Source organism: Amphiprion ocellaris, chromosome 12 (assembly GCF_022539595.1).
Source record: "Amphiprion ocellaris isolate individual 3 ecotype Okinawa chromosome 12, ASM2253959v1, whole genome shotgun sequence".
In the NCBI taxonomy this organism is placed as follows: Eukaryota; Metazoa; Chordata; class Actinopteri; family Pomacentridae; genus Amphiprion; species Amphiprion ocellaris.
In genome coordinates this window covers 6,392,936-6,410,743 of record NC_072777.1, presented here as the reverse complement: position 1 = coordinate 6,410,743, position 17,808 = coordinate 6,392,936, and positions in this window count along the sequence as shown.

The window sequence follows — 17,808 nt, the reverse complement described above, 5'->3', positions numbered from 1 at the left end:
ATTTACTGGACTGATTTAAATATTAAAATCACTCCTTTCTAATCCTCTGCTGTACGTTCAAACCTGAGGCCTTAAATAGAAACACACAAGTATCTGATTGAAGGAACTTCTGCAGAGTCCTGGTTCCAGAACATGATGATAGAATTATAGACAAACTTTAACAAAAGCTGCCTGAGAGTTTACAGGTTTTTATGTTAGATTTCTTCAGTAATTTAATGAGAGTTATCAGCAAAAATCAAGTGTTCATTTGATGAACTTCATTTCCTTAAACATCCAGAATTGGAGCTCATATCTTTGGCAGCTGTAAAGTTTCTGCTCCTTCAAAGTTCACAACACAATGAATGAATTCCTAAAACACTCTGAATGCTGGAGAGCGTTTGTAATGCTGAAGCAGTGACCAGTTTTTCTGTTTCTTCTCTGGAGATGCACAATGAGGGACGTCTGCAGCGACTGAGAATGAGTCTCGCCACATCCTGACGTGAGGAAAAAGACTTTATTGAAGACTACAATGAGAAAAACTATCAGACAGCAGACGGCTGCATTCAAGGTGAGCTCTGAACATTTGATCTGGAACAGGAATTCAATAACGGCAGCATGAGCTTCATTTCAGTCTGTAACTGCTGAATTCATGGATGAATCATCTGGCACTAGAGAGGAAGACCATCAAACATCCACGTCAGCTGATGGAGGTCCAAGAGTCTCACCCAACAACCTACAGAGTGAAGACCTCCAATCTGATTGGACGGCCTCCTATTCAGCCACATGTGTGAACAAATGCCTCTAAGTTGATTTGTTTTCTAAAATAAATCTAGTTTGAGTCCTAATCTCTGCCTGTGTGTTTGCTTCTTTACACTGCTGTTAACAGTTTAGGCTGTTAGATTGTTCCAGATAAGACGAGTACAAGATTCTTCAGAGCCGTTCTACCACGAGCCTGACAGGAAGAACTCCAACAGCTACTGAATGTTCCTGTGGTTCCCTCAAGGCTACAGGAGGAGTCCTACGAGGACAAGCCGGTCCACCTGATGGTGGCCAGTCGCTGCGGTTCAAAGCCAACACCGACTACGTGAACTTCTACTGGACCACATAGAGGCCTTCAAACCGGACCAACAAGTTCAGCGACTCCCCGACTCGTGGGTCTGAGGACGCCGCCGAGCCTCGGTCCAGCTGGCCTCCTGTCTGTGGGTGTTTGAGTGCTGAGAGGTTTGTGGATGCATGTGAACGTTCTGTGTTGAAACAGCAGCTTTTGACTCAGTAACGCCAGGAAAAACTAAGAGCTCCTTTATTTGTGACTTCCACTAAACAAACTGATGAAAATAAGTTTACCAGGATTCTGACTGATAACAGATTATTAAATAATGAAAATAATCATTTAAATATTCCTTTAAACAATCCTTTTAGGTCTACATTTCCTTTACACTGACTTCTTGGTATATGTACAAGTATTTTGGGTGGAATATACCATTAAGCCTAATGTTCAAGGGTTTTTCTGGGAATATACCATTAAACCAACATTTTAGGTAAATGTTCCAGGATGTTGGGTAGAATATACCATCAGATCAACCTTTTAGGTCTACATTGGAAGATTTTAGAGTAGAATATTACTCCAAACCATCCTTTAGCTCTACATTTAAGGTGGAATACTCCTTTACACCAAGATTTTTTGGTCTAGGATTTTGGATGGAATACTCGGTTAAACCAACCTTTGAGGTCATTCAAAGATTTAAGGTGGAATATTCCTTTAAACCAAACTAAATTTCATGTTTTGATCATTATCAAGTGAGAAACCTCAATCCAGACTCCTCATAATGACGTTTGAGATTTATGCTGCTGTTATTTGTTTAGTCCAGACTAAATGACACAAATCCACAACTGTAATTTTATTTCAGGACTCGGTTATTAAATGTCAGAACAATCCATGTGACTCTAAAAACTCAACAGCTGTACAAACTCTAAGATTAAACTCTCCACAAGGATCCAAAATAAGTTGGACTTCTACATGAGAGCTTCAATTATTCTTCATCTACTTCCTGAAAAGTTTGGTCAATAAAAAAGACAAAAACTAATATTTTCAGTTGAACTAAAGACAGACTTTGTGATTTTTCTGCTCACATGTTGTGTTGTTGTAAACTTACTCTTTCAAATAAATACCCGCCTAACCCCCTGGAAACCAGCGTTTGTCCTGTTTTTGTGTTGCTCCTCGGCAACCCTAGACAGCCAGGTCGTAATGTTTTTTGAGCAACACACCATACTATGATGTTTTTACAATGATGGTTCTACTATGGAACCAGTTTGACATGTTCAGGTGTTCTTTGTGTGAAAACTCAGAGATTTCAGGTATCAGAAGGTGGTTTTCAACTTTGTTAAGTTGCTGCCTCAACTTTAAATTTCCTTCACTAAGCCAGCCCTCTGGACTTCCAGGAAGCTGTGTTCCTATTGGCTGTCCAGGTGGCTGCTTGGTGTTATCAGGAACACCTGAGCAGCTAGGTGTTATCAGGAACACCTGAGCAGCTCAGTGTCTTCCTGCTTTATTTAGCTGCATTCAAACATTTCCTCTGCTTCTCTTCACCACTGAACCGGGTTTGGCTCCATTGCTTTAGTTTGTTCTTTAGGCATTGGTTTGCAGCTTCCAGCAGTAAAATCGTCTTTAATGTGTTTCTTGGTGTGTTTTAGGGCTTTGTACCAGATAGTTGTCTTGGTAAATGTGGTTCTTTAGCCACAGTTAGCACATGGTGCTAATGTGTGCAGTGATTAGTGGATTTGGTGCAGCTGAGTTGTGTCTTTATCTTGGCTGTAGTGAGTCTTCAGAGGTTTTTGGTCAGACACAATCTGTATTCTTGTTTGTGGACCAAGGTTGGTTGTCCAGAAGGTAAGAGTTCCTGTCCTGATTCTCTGTTCTCAGAGGTTCTCTGGTAGGCTGCAGGAGACTTCAGCGTTTGGGTTGTGCTAGTTTGGTTTTTGTTCGGTTTCATTTGGACGACTATCTCGAGGCCCCTCCATGTGGTTTAGTGAGGTTTTCTGGAACAGTTCTACAAAGCAACCTGCAGCAGAAGAGACTTTGAGAGTTTTTAGGAAGTTCTGGAGACCAGACTTTAGAGCAGCAGAAACATTTGTCAGCAGTTTGAGCAGGAGAAGGTGAGCTTCAGAGTAGAAATGAGATGGAAACCTTCTTGACCCGTGTGGTGAGGTCCTGTACCAAGAGTTTGAGCAGGTTGTGAAGAGTCTGTAGTTCTTTGGTCTGAAAGCACAAGAAGAGTCGACTCATTAAAGGAGAAAACAGGAGATATTGTTGCTTCTTCTGTTACTCTACAGTTTCCTTAGACTGAATCTTAAGTTTATATTTTAAATGATTTACCATGTGAGCCCAAGAAGACTTCAATAAACTCCCTCCATCCCCTGGACACAGATTTAATTACGATGTTAAATTTTTTTTTTTTTTTTTAAATATGTTTTTGAGGTTTAATCATAGTTTTAGCATAGTTTTTTCTCTTTGCTTGTTTAGTTTTGTCATCTGTGTGAAAGGTGCTAAACAAATAAAGTTGAATTGATAAACTGAATAATTGACTAACTCATGATTGTGACAACAGAAGTATTTTCATTGTGATTTAATAGTTTGTTTCATTTTTAAGGTTGGGATTAAAATCTTGACAGAAAAAAAAAATTAAAGAAATAAACTACATTAAAAAAAGCAATTAAATCAAAGGAAAAAAAACATTTAATACAATAAAACTTTTAAAAAGAAAATTAAATATCAAATACAATTAAATGATATTAAACAGACAAAATATTTAATTAGATAATTAAACAGAAGATACAAAACATGTAATTATGAAATTAAAGTTTATTAAACAAAATATTAAACATTAAAGATGAAATATTTTAGATAATTAAACATCAAAGAATACAATTAAACAAGAAGAATATTAAACATTTAAAAAAATACAAAACATTTAATTAGATTATTAAACCTTTAAAAAGATAAAACATTTAATTAAAAAAATAAATATTTAATTAGAAAATTAAATCTTGAAGACAATAAAACTTTAAATAGGAATTAAACAGAAAATACACTGAAGCATTTAAAAAGAAAATTAAACATTAAAAGGTGGTAAAACATTTAAAAAGAAAAACCTTAAAGATTTAATCGAAAAATTAAACATTGGGAAAGAAAAGGAAATTTTTCAAACAAGCCGAATAAACATTTGAAAAAACAAACATTAAAAAGACAAAACATTTGGAAATCAAATCAGACATTTGAAAAGAATAAAAGGTGAGAAACAAGTAAAACTAAACATTTAAGAAGAATCAAACTACAGACAAAACATTTGAAAAGACACCAGTTAGACTTTAGAAGATCAAATTAAACAGAAGGGACAATAAAACGATCAAAAAGAGAAAAAACAGATAAAGGTCTTCAAGTGTTTTCTAGTCTGAAATGAAAACATCAAATTGTTTCTTCAAACATTTCCTCTTTCTATGTTCTTGGTTTGATTGTGGACAGATTTACTAAGAACTCATTTAAGAAAATTGCTTTCCGGATAAAGTCTACTAGTAGTTGAAGGCATCGATCAAACTAATGTTACCTTCTGATCTCCACAAACTTTACTGTTCAGTGAAGAGAATCAAAGTTTGTTCAGGATTTCTAAAAAACCCCCAGGTGAAGGTCTGAGAAGAACTCAGATGGATGGTCTAAATGTGAAATCAAGACTCATGGTCACAAGTTTTAAGGCTTCTGTTAACCAGAAAGTTCAAACTAACAGAGAAGTACTGAGAAACTTTTAAGATTTCATCCCTCAGACTGTCTAAAGGTTCAAACTAACAGAGAACTACTCAAGAAGTTTTAGGTTTTCAGTCCTCAGACTGTCTGAAGGTTCAAACTAACAGAGAACTACTCAGGAACTTAGAAAATTTCAGCCCTCAGACTGTCTGAAGGTTCAAACTAACAGAGAACTACTCAGGAACTTAGAAGATATCAGTCCTTGGACTGTCTGAAAGTTCAATCTAACAGAGAACTACTGTGGGATTTAGAAAATTTCAGCCCTCAGACTGTGTGAAAGCTCAGGTCCTGAGGACTCGGGAGGTGTGGAGGCTTTGGAAAGTCTTGGAACTGAAGGTTCAACCCTCCAGCACAAAGGCTGAAGTCCAGCCTCCTGAGAAAAACGGTCGAGTCGAGACTCGAGTTAAAAAAAAACTCGAAAACGAGAAAAAATAGATGATAAATGCGCAAAAAAAAGAAGAATTAGTATCTGAGCGAATAGCTCAGGGGATAAGAAGACAGACTACCAACTGGAAGGTAGCCGGTTCAAGACCCGCCACCGGCAGTTTTCTTTCTTTGTCTTTGTCAGGATTTTGATAAAACTTAAGAAGGGTCTGGTCTTGAACCAGCGACCTGCAGCTCCATAGGCAAATCCTTAACTCACTGAGCTACAGATCAGATAAAAGGAAATAATTTCGTCGTCCCTTTGGCATCGTAGTTTCTCAAGTGACCACATGGGTGGAGCCAAGGCGGAGTCTGGGTGGAGCCGGGGCGGAGAGTAGGCGGGGAGGTGGGTGGTGGCCTCCCCCCTCTACTCCCCCACCTCCCCCCACCGCCCACCACACCTTCCCCCGCCCCACGAGTTCTTCGAGTCTCCACGAGTTCTTCGAGTCTCGACAGGTCTTCCCGAGTTTCTGGAGTTTCCACGAGGTCGGAGGCAGAACAAGTTGTCATGAAGAGGTGTTGAAGTCGGTCAGGATGGACTGACTTTTTACAGTGACTAGAAGGACGACCACTAGAAGAGCAGGTCTTTAACCACCATCCATAAAATCCATGGAGTCGCGCCAGAGAAATGAAGGGAGGTCAACTTTTATCAACCTCCATCCAGATGTTCAACTTGATATCTTTACTTTGAGATTTTTAGCACCACAAACCTTTAGTATCACACTTTATTATCATTTATTAGGACTTTAACGGAATCCACCAGCAGATTTACTTTTTGTTGACAAACTTTATTCTTGTCGTTGTGGGACTGCAGTATTTAAAACTCTTCCTTCTATTTGACCTCATGTTTATTAGTTTTAGTTTAGAAAGTTATTTTAGTTGCCCATTAGTCTCTTAAAAACCAAATAATAAATTGGATTAGTCACGAAATTTTAATTTCTTACTTTGTCATATTTTAGATATGACAAAAAATATAAAAATAAAGCATCTTGAGACAGTTTGACCTGTAATTGGCGTTATATAAATAAAATTGAATTAAAATTGTATATATCTTGTAATGTTGGAGTAATTCAGCCATATATGTTGGAAAACATTTTCTTTGTCCATTAATCTGTTGTTTTCTCCAGTAATTCATTTATTGTTTTGGTTTATAAAATGTCAAACCCAAATATATTGAGTTTACTGTCATAAAAACCAAAAAGATTTACATTCATGATGCAGGAATCAGGCAGTTTTTCACTTTTTATCTTAGTTTAGTCAGAAAGAGAGTTGATAATGTGTGAATTGTTGCAGCTTGTGAGCCGTAAAAGGTTTTAATCTTTGGGGCCGAGTGTCAAAAAACATTTAGAAACCAACATCAACAAAGATTTGAACATCATTTGCATGACAATGTCAAATTAAAGGACATTTATTTCCAACGGAAATGTGTGATATTCATCCTCTGGAGCTTTCTCTTCACATCGTCTCCCACCTGGACTGGTTTGGTTGGGAGCATGTGCAACAAACATTTGAAAAACTGCACTTTAACATCAATGAATGACACTGAAGTTTAATCTCTACATAAATGAGACTGAGTCTGGATGTGCTGCTTAACTCCTAAGTTTAGGGAAAGTTAAAACAAAAGAAGACAGTTCAGATAAGACATGAGAATGAGCTTATTTTGAACAAACATCTCAGACTTTCTGAGCTTCAGCACCTCTAACAAGATATTTTAACAACAAGCAACTCAAGAGATCCAGAAGTTGGAGAGAGTTAGCTTTAGCTGAGCCAAAGAACATGTGGGACGCTAACCTAGCAAACATTTCAGACTTTTCTCTGTGAATTCTGAGAAATAATTTCCTATTTAATGACAGAGCTACACATCTTAACTCAGTCTCATTAAAACAGACTCTAATTCAGTGTCATCCATCCATATTAAAGTGCAGTTACCCAAAATGTTTGTTGCATGAGCTCCAACAAAACCTGTCCAGGTAGAAGGCCACTTTGACAAACAGGAAGTGGAAGATTCCAAGCAGATTTATAGAAGGGGGAACCGGACTGTACTAAGTGTGGTCCAGTATAGAGGGGTGTTTTGTGGGTTTTAAGGCTGATAATGATTATTAGTGAGACATTTGGAGTAGATATTCATTTGCAGTAAATGAAAGTATTTAAAATCTTGGAGTTAAACTTACAAGAACACAAACTTTAACAGAAAACTTTGTTGATACGTTTTTGTTTTGTTTACAGATGTTAAAGGAGTTTTATTCATGATGTATAACCAATCAAATCACTCCAGAACACAGAGCGACCACAGGTAGATCAAGGTTCAGAGCCAAAGTAGCGCCATTTTTAAATTGATTTATTACCGTAAATCGGTAAAAAACAAAATACTGATAATCAGTAAATCAGTCAGCCCACAATTACAATTCTACAATGTATGTCTCTTTCCTTTGACTTGTTATTTGTACAATATACGATGTATATGATGGTGTTTTTTCATACCAAAGGCTATACTATGATGTTTTCTAAGAGACATACTATACTACTCTTTGTTCTGGCCCTGGGTCGCTGCATTCCTCCTCTGTTGTTTTCTGGATTGTACTCAGCTGTATGCCTTCGTCCATCCGGCCTCCGTTGACTCGTCCCGCCTGCCGTCTCTGGAGCTGAAGCTGGATTGGAACAGACCAAAGTACAGTCCAATCACGATGCCAGCTGCCTCTCAAAAGGCTCCTTCATCTGGCAGGTGGCGGCACTTCTTCTGAGGGGAAGCTGAGCTGGCCCGGCACAACTTTGGAGATGTGTTCCAGTGGTTGGTGGATGTGTGGGGAGATAGAGAGGGACCTTTGAATTGTTCACAAAGGAAAACAGGGAACCCATTGGTAGTTTTAGTTTAGGGTGCTACTGCAGTGTGTTTTTGGGTTTTAAGAAGTGAACAGGAAGAGTGGTTTTTTGTATTGATTATCTTTTACTTTGTTCCTGGTTGGAATGTCCATCAATGTCAACATGAAGTTCACTTTTAGTTCTGTTTATTTATTTTTATTTTACTAACACCCATTTGCTTTTAACCCCCTCACATGTTGTGTTGTTGTAAACTTACTCTTTCAAATAAATACTCGTCTAACCCTCTGGAAACCAGCGTTTGGACTGTTTTTGTGTTGCTCCTCACCTACTTCAGACAGTCAGGACAAAACAATGTTTTGTGGACTAAAGGCTATACTATGACGTTTTCAGAGTGACATGCTATACTATGATGTTTTTTGGATGACATGCTATGCTGTGACGTTTTGTTGGACCAAAGGCTATACTATGATGTTTTTAGAGTGACATGCTATACTATGACGTTTTTTGGGCGACATGCTATACTATGACTTTTTTGAGCCACATGCTATACTATGACATTTTTTTACACAGCACTTATGCAAAAAAAGATTACCTTCAAATGCTCCACTGTCTTTAAAGACAGCTTTTCCAAGTAGATGGAAGAATTCTCGTCTGGGGCCTCCAAGGTCTTCTGCATCCTCATTGGTGTCTTCATCGCTGGCAAAAGTGACATACAGCATGTCTGTGCTGTCAGCGAATCTACGCCTGCTAAACTGTCGGAGGGCAGTCATCCACACATTCCCTCAGCTCATGTAGATTGGTCTGTAGGCTGTTGTGACCACCCTCTCACTATGTGCCCATACTATTCCTATGATTTCTTCTTTGGTCAAAGTTCTCGCAGACCTTCAAAACAAAAATACTAAATACACATTTTGACAAACCTGATGCTGCTTTTAAAACATTCAACACATCTGAATTATATGCTATATGCCTATATGCTGAAATTCAGTGATGTGGAGGCTTTTGTATCACACAGAATGTAAATATATGCCATCCAAGGAAAAAAAAATCCACATCACTGTTTACATAAACCTACTTTGACCAATTTTGAACTTCAAAATTAATTAAAAAAAATTAATTCTATCAAGTGCGTCTTTAATCAATCCTAGGCTTAATTCAATTTGCCAACAGGTATCCTGATTTGCACAAAACATATCAACCTGTTCTCATTTCCAGTGTGTCCTACATTACGTTATTTGGCCACATATGACAGCTTTACTTACCGATCTTAGTGACGTGGTGGTCGCGGCAAAACTTGAAGTACGTGAGGGCCCGGCCAGAGGTATCTGTGGTGTGGAAACCTGAAACAAAGGGCCATATTTTAAATGTCAGATGTGGTGGAAAAGCCCCTGTCCCTAACACAGGGTAGGTAGACTGGTTAAAGACTGGGCAAAAGTAATTATCCAATTTTAAGTAGTTAATTACTTACGAACCTATAAAACACTGTTTCGGTTAATATCTCTTTCTACATTGTGTCTCAAGTCACTACACTTAAATCACTTCAAATAACTACACTAAATGTTGGCTTATCAATAAATGAATCAATTTCAAGATGACTTAGAAGTGGATCAGGGTTGATTTATTTTACAGATGGAAATAAAGATCTCTCATTAATCACTAAAGGTTTGCGTGTATAAAAACATACATATTACAACATATTAAATATATTTAATACCAACATATTTAAGATCTAACTATATGTAGCTTAACTCCTAGACTGCGGCCTAAAGTGGAGGAATTTTAGACTTGTAACGACCAGGTAAACCTTAGCTGGCAATCAAGCTAACGTTAGCTACTTGTAAATTACATTTTAACATATTAATCACAGCCCAGCATGGTCACTGCTGCTACTGGTACCCACTAAGCAGTGATTAAATGAGCTTACGTTTTTCAAACACAGCAATAGGAAATCTTTAATGTGAATCACATAACCTTTGCTAGCATCACACTGACGAAAGGTAACGTTAGCCTGTCGGTCTGGCTAATTAAGTTAACAGCAACTCTGTCCAGAATGAGCTAATGAGTTGAAATTCAACCGCTTCACTTACCGTTTGTGGTGTGGACTAAAGGGCAGCCCGTACACCGGCTATAACCGCCCTCTCGAGTTGGTCTGATTGGAGCGAGCCCGCCATGTCTGCTTCTTCCCCTCGCATCACCCACTGAGCCGCAGTCGGAGGTGTGGGCGGGGCTTCGTGAGCTGACGCTACGGCAAGGGGCGTGGAAGACAGGCGTTAACCTGGCTAATTTGCATAATTTCTAAACATTTAGCTTTACACTTGGCGAACGATTAAAGATTTAGATTTAACATTTAGATTTAGCATTTAGATTTATTGAAACATGATATATATATATGTATGTATATATATATATATATATATATATATATATATATATATGTGTGTATGTATATACATGTGTTATTTTCTGCACTGTTAAGATCATATGTGGTGCTGCGTATATTATTTCTAGTGTGGAGGTCAAGTTTTGTTCATAGCTTGAGGATTTGTGATGAGTTTAACTTGAGCAATAGACTGCAATGTGCTAAGTTGCCTAAAGATTTTAACAATATGATTGACTTGTCTATGTTCTTCAATATACTCTAATGTATCCAGTGTACATTACAGGAGAGTTTGATGGTCTTTTGGTGGGTGATAGAGGTTACCGTGTCAAGCCAGAGTGATGATCTTCTACCTTGACCCCCAACAGAACTTCAAGCAGGCTCATTGTAGGACAAGAGCACAGGTGTAGATGATCGTAGGTTTGGTGAAAGCTCATTTATAGTGTCTACGTCAGTTCAGGGTCATTCTTGAGAGGGCCTGTGATATTCTTGTGGCCTGTGTTGTTTTTCATTGTGTCGCTGCAAGTAGAGGAGAGCAACACTTTGCCGTTTAATTTGAAGCTGTAGGTGATGAACTTTTTCTTTATTTCATACACATGAAAGAGCTAGTTTAGTTTGTTTTTCCAATAGTTTACATAATTCAACTGTGAACATGCAGTCATGTCTGAGTTGTGTTGCAGTGTTTACATTTGTAGATGTGGCCTTGTAATGTGATTATTCCAGGCTAGCTGTAAATTTCTGTATATATTGTTTTATTTAATTTTGCTCTTTCATTTTTCTTCCTGTTCCTCTTTCTATAGTTTTTTTATTTTTTATTATTCTCTTCCATATTCCTAGTGTGACACCAACAGCCGAAACCAAATCCCTTGCATGTTGTGTACTTACTAAAGCTGATTCTGATCACTTTTCTGTCTTTGGTCTAGGCAAGAGGAAAAGGTGCAACAGAAAATTGGACCTTCCAAGCGTACTTGTGGAGATGCAGGCCGAGAAGGAGCGGAACCGGCATCCAGCATGATGAGAACATCTGGTTGCTCCTCAGCGAGGCAAGAGAGAATGAAGCGGCCTTGCAGTGGAGGAGATGGTCCAGAATGCTGCCTTCAACCAGTCATTCCTGGCTGTGCTGGGGCAGCTGGGGCAGGCAGTGGTGGGTGTGTTGGGGCAGCTGGTGCAGGCAGTGGGCAGCCAGTGAGTCCACCTCCCAGAGACTTGAGATGTAGTTGTATATAGTTTTACTTTTAGCCCTCCACTGTAGGAGAGGCCCACCACAGTTTGTACTTTGCACATTGTAAATAGTTCTGATTTTGCTGCTGACTAATAAACTATTTTGTGACTTATGTGATTGCATCATAACTTTTCATTTTGTCTGTTAAGACACTGGTAGGAAAAGAGTCAACAGTCTGAACCAAACAATTCTGTATTCCCTAATGTGACGAAATTCGAGGAATGTTTGTAGCCAATTAGACCAGTTATGGTCCTGACAACGCCACCTGGGACTTGCACCCAGGAAATCCTAGCTCAGGTGTGTTTCACTGTCACTAAACCAATTAAGGCTCAACAGGTTCCATTAACACAGGGGGGCGAGACGTGTTCAAATTTAACAATGTTTATTAACAATTTGTAAGGAAGGAAATAATGTCACACACCAGTTAACATATACTAACTAAAAGAAAGAATGGGCAACAAGGAATAAAAAAAAAAAAAAAAAACCCAGGCTGGGGCTTACCCTGCGGCAGGACAACCAAAAAGGGGAGAGGAATCCTCAAATGAATCACCCGTGACACTGCAAATAATACACACACAAAACCAAAAGAAAGGGGGGGACCGTGAAGAAGACACCACCAGCAGGAAATAACTGCCACAGTAAACCACAGCACCTGTACACAGAAGACAGAGACAAAGATTAATAAAACGCGGCCAAACTAACCATAACTGGTGTGGACAAAAGAAAACAAAACCAAAGAACAATAAATGATGAATTAAATCAATACATAAGGCTAAATAAAGTCACAAAGAAAATAACAAAAACACAATTAAACTAATGCAACAAAGCAAACCAAGACACCAAAAGGAAATACCTGAATTAATTTCAAAATAACAAAGAAAACAAAACACCATCAAGTGAAGTAGCCCTTGCAGCTGTACAAGTTCTGGCACAGCAGCAACACAACCAGCCTCTACACGGAGCGGACGCAGACGGCACTCAGCCGTACTGGGCTGAGAAGTCCGCTCCAAGCCGCCGCAAACAACAGAATCCAAAAAACATAAACAGTTCACCAAACAAATATTAAAGAGAACCAAAACAGCAGCTCAGCTTGAAGTGATGGTGGCAGTCCGATTATGCCGGGCTGTTAACTAGAAAGAAAAATAACACTGCGTTAAAAGACTCATGACATAAAATCAGAATAGCGGCTGGGGAAAGCAACCCATCACGTACCTGGCAACTGGAGGGTGTGAGCCACAAGAATACGGCTCACACACACGCGCACACACCCACACCCACCCAGAGCGAGCCTGTGATCCTATGCCCAGCAGGGCTCAGCAGATCCCCGCTTCACCCCGGGGAATTCACCCCAGCACTCAGCCACGCTGGAAGGAGTGGAAATATGGTGATCAGCAGATGTAGTCACACGCCAAAAATAAAAGAAGGCGGCAGAACACTTACGTATTCAGACAGCATGCCTTGACGGCAATCACAACAGCTGTATACACCAGAGAACGGCTGCGTCCACCAACGCCGTCATGCCAAACCACAGCCACCAGGGAAGCAAGCAGGGAGCGGAGGACAGGAAGCTCCACCGCTGCACACCTGAATATAAAGGGCGCATGGTACCGCCCAGCAATTACGGTACTCGCACGGCTGGCACGGCGTCCAACAGCGGCCAGGAGGGAGACAACCTCCTGTCACACTAATAATGCACTTATGTTTAATGGGATTTAACATGTTTTAACACAAACTCCTTTATGGTTCATAATTCCGTTGACTGAATTACACCAAAGCAATACTGATTTATCAAACTGGAATATTCTTAAAACAGCTGTTTTAATGTTTTGGTGTTTAATTTGTCATGTAATCTTGCTAACCTTCACAAATAAAACAATAGCACAGACACATCTGCAAAAGGTACAAAAGTTTATTGTCAGAATTCCATTAAAGAAAACAATAGCAGTCGGGGGACAGAAAAACAGAAGTACAGCAAGAAGAATCACTTAACTTTTGCATGACACATAGTGCATCAAGTGCATCCTTTTTCTTTATTTCATAGAAATGAAAGAGCTAGTTTAGTTTGTTTTTCTGATAGTTTACATAGTTCAAGTGTGAACATGCAGCCATGTCTAAGTTGTGTTGCAATGTTTACATTTGTAGATGTGGCCTTGTAATATGGTGGTTGGAGTATTGCATATATTTATTTGTGGTGTGTGATGGATTTTGAGTAAGTGGTTTGTCAATTTGTGTTAGTGATAACTGAAAATATATAGAGGAAATTAAAGTATGGAGTTGCACATGAATATCACAGGATGAAGTTGTAGTTTTCTGTAGTAACAAGATCTAGATGAAAGGATCGGGTTTATTTTGTTGTCAGGCCAACCTATGAGAAGTGGGTTAAAGACAACAAGTAAATATATAATATTAAATCACATCTTTGTGTGTTAATAATGATCGCTTCCTTTGGTAATGTAGTAGCATATAGAGTTTTAGCAGTGTATAGTGAAGTGTTCACATCTGAAACTAATTAAAAGTTTACATACTATTTGTAAGGTATTAGCAACACAAAGTGAGTTAATGTATACATTTAATGTAACACATAGCATTTGTATATATTGTTCAGGTTTTGCTGTTTGTTAGTAAATATGATGTGCAGAAAACTTTATCAATCATAGTTAGCTCTGCTAGCTGTCTAGCAATCTGTTCCATAGGTAGATAGGCCGCTACGCTGTCCCGATAGAAAGATGGAAAGATGGTGCGGAAACCGGTGAATAGTTACTTAAAATTCAGTCAAAGGTTCCAGGTCCCCAGCCTGTAGAGGAGAAGACTCAACAAACACACAGTGGAGGTAATGCAATGGCCACAATTCCTCTATCCAGTGATAAATACTTCTTACCTGTTTGCCACATGCACTTCTCCCTCACAGGATTGCACCTAAACAAAATAACACAACAGGTTACCATCAAACAGTTTTCCCCGCTACATTATTGTGGTTTCAACTCACACATTGACTCGGGCAGCAATGCTCTCCCACGCCGTTTCCCCCTCGTTTGCAGCTGCAGCGGTGTTGCACTTCTTTCTAAAAACGTGTTCAAACTCGCTATATGAGCGCATGAAGATTTCCAATTCAAACGGTGTCGTCCTCTGCTTACCCGTTGCCATGGTGACTCGTCGAATCGGCGCTCCATTAATACTGGCTTTTCAGAGCTGTGGTGCACGTGCTTAACTCCGGGAGAAACTACTCAGAGTTGATTTAACCAACAACAGTTTGTTGAACCTGCTTCGTGAAACAGACCCCAGCAGACAAACTAAACCACCACTAACACTGAAAGAAACACTACCAAACCTACAAAAACCACAAAACCAAACAGGAATAACCTGAACCAAACAACACAGCAATGTACTTACAAAAACCAGGGGAAAACCGAGCTAAAGGCTAGCCAGGCTAGGACAACCCAGAAGCTAGTGGGGAAACAAAACTGGCAGACTGAAGACTGGGGAGCATCCAAAAACAGACAGGAGTTGAACAGAGTCCACAAGAGCAAAATCCAGGACAGCAAAATCAGTTGAGTCCAAGAGGCTGAAGCTGACAAGCAGTAGAAGGCTTGGTGGGGAAACCCACAATCCAGGAATGTAGCACAAGCCATGGAGGGATGTGAGCCGACGATCCGGCGAGGAGTGAATGGAAGCACAGAGCTTAAATACTGGAGGTGAGGTAGAGAACAGTCAATGGAGTGAACTAATTACTGCAGGTGACACTCATTACAGTAATCAGCAAATAGAGTGCAGGCAGGTGAAGCAACTTAACTGTCTATCATCTCTCCCTCTTGTCTCTCCTCGTTCCTGTCTCTTGCTCTTGACTTATGTGATTGCATCATAACTTTTCATTTTGTCTTTAATGTTTTGGTGTTTAATTTGTCATGTAATCTTGCTAACCTTCACAAAGAAAACAATAGCATAGACACATCTGCAAAAGGTACAAAAGTTTATTGTCAGAATTGCATTAAAGAAAACAATAGTGGTCCGGGGACAGAAAAACAGAAGTATAGCGAGAAGAATAACTTAACTTTTGCATGACATGTAGTGCATCAGTGCATCCTGTACATCTCTGTCCTCCTCCTCTACACCTTGTGCCACTGCAGGCTCATGTGCTGCTGCTTCAGGTAAATCCCATGAAGTCTCATCAGAGAGCATCTGAAACGCATACACAGCATACATATTTTAATACCTAATAGCGACAAACTGCAGCTATTACAGGGTCGTTCACAGGACTGATACACGATAGCTAGCGAACTAGCATTAGCTTAGACTCATATGTCGTCTAGTTCATATCCTCTTGTCTTCAGCTTGATACTGCTGTATCGCCTCCCAAACTCTCCTGTGTGTCTCCTGAGTGTTTCGACTCTTCTATTACTTTGAATCTGACAGAAAGCCACAGACCGAGCAGCAGGTGAACCATCGTCTCCGTTATGTTGCGTTTGTGTCGCACGCATATGACGTTAAGGGACTTTCGGCTCGCTGCGCTATGACGACTCCACCCACGATGAGGCTATATCAGTGGTTCTCAAATTTTTTCTGTCGGGCCCCCCTTCGGAGGACAAAAAACTTTCGTGCCCCCCCAATAACTGTGCGTATATATATATATATATATATATATATATATATATATATATATATATATATATATATATATATATATATATATATATATATACAAATCTGTGAAAACACGAATATGCAGGGCTGTGCTATTTTATCTGATTCCATTTTGTTGTTTTTCACAGTAAAGATCAGGGGTGTCAAACTCATTTTAGTCCAGGGACCACATAAACCCCAATCTGATCTCCAGTGGGCCCCACCAGTAAAATCACAGCATAATAACCTATAAATAACCACAACTCCAACTTTCCCATTTGTTTTAGTTCAAAAAAAGTACATTCTGAAAATGTTCACATTTAATGAACTATCTTTTTACAAAATATTATGAACCTGACATTTCGTATGGAAAACAAGTTCAGTTTCAACAGTAGCCTATTATGCCTCAGTTCACCATTTACACATGCATTGTAACTGCCAGATAACAGTTTATCTACAAAAATACAAAACATTCAGTCACAGCTATCTGGAACTGAACAATCTAGTATTTCATTTCATGATCAGAACAACTTGTCAAGTTCTAGAAATTATTTTAAATTTACAGTTTTACAGATTTACAATTTACAGTTAATGTTGTAATTTTTATCATTTGTAAAGTCGGCCCGCGGGCCGAAATGGACCGTCTGGTGGGCCGGTTTTGGCCCGCAGGCCGTATGTTTGACATTGCTGGTAAAAATAATCAGAGGAGATGAGCCGAGTATGTGACGTGATCAAGTACGCTGGTGTTACGACTGCACATTAACGATGCGTTCTCCCGTTCTCAGGAGTCTGTACTTCGGAGTCTGAACGGCCAGTGCATGTACCATAGGTATATACAGAAGATCATTGTTATTAATTTTTTTTTTTTAATCTATGGCATATACAGTCTATGGGCCAGCACAATTTCAGTATTGTTGTACGTCGCGAAAAACAGGCCGACGTTAAAACAATAGTTCAGCTAATTAGTTCCGTGTTGAAGGACCTTTTCCTCCCAGTCGCCCGCGCCCCCCCGACATGCCTCTGCGCCCCCCTAGGGGGGCGCGCCCCACTATTTGAGAAACACTGCTCTAGCAGGTTGATATGCTGCAACCTCTGCAATCACACTTCTTCTGGTTCACAGGTGAGCTGCCTGGAAAAAATATGATGCAGGTGAGTTTGTACATGATGTGTTGTCCACCGTCACTTTGATAATGAATGGTGGGACACATAGATGAGGGTCTACACTGTAAAAAATCTGTAATTTAACTTTTTTTTGTATTTTTTAAGTACATAAATAAACTACAAAAATTATTTAAAAATACACTGTGTATTTATTACTATTATATAGTATAGTTAACATCGTTTTTAATAATCTGAATAATCTCCATTTTGAATAATACTATAGCGTCTCGGCCTTAATATCTATTATTGTCCAGTAAAACTGCATTTTATCATTTTTGTAAGGTTTTATTTCATCTTAATACCAGATATACTCAAGTGAATCCATACCTTTTAAAACTATATTGTTTTAAATGTGTGATTAACATGATCTGACGTATTTTAATTGACAGTGATGTGCACAGCCATAGGAACTTC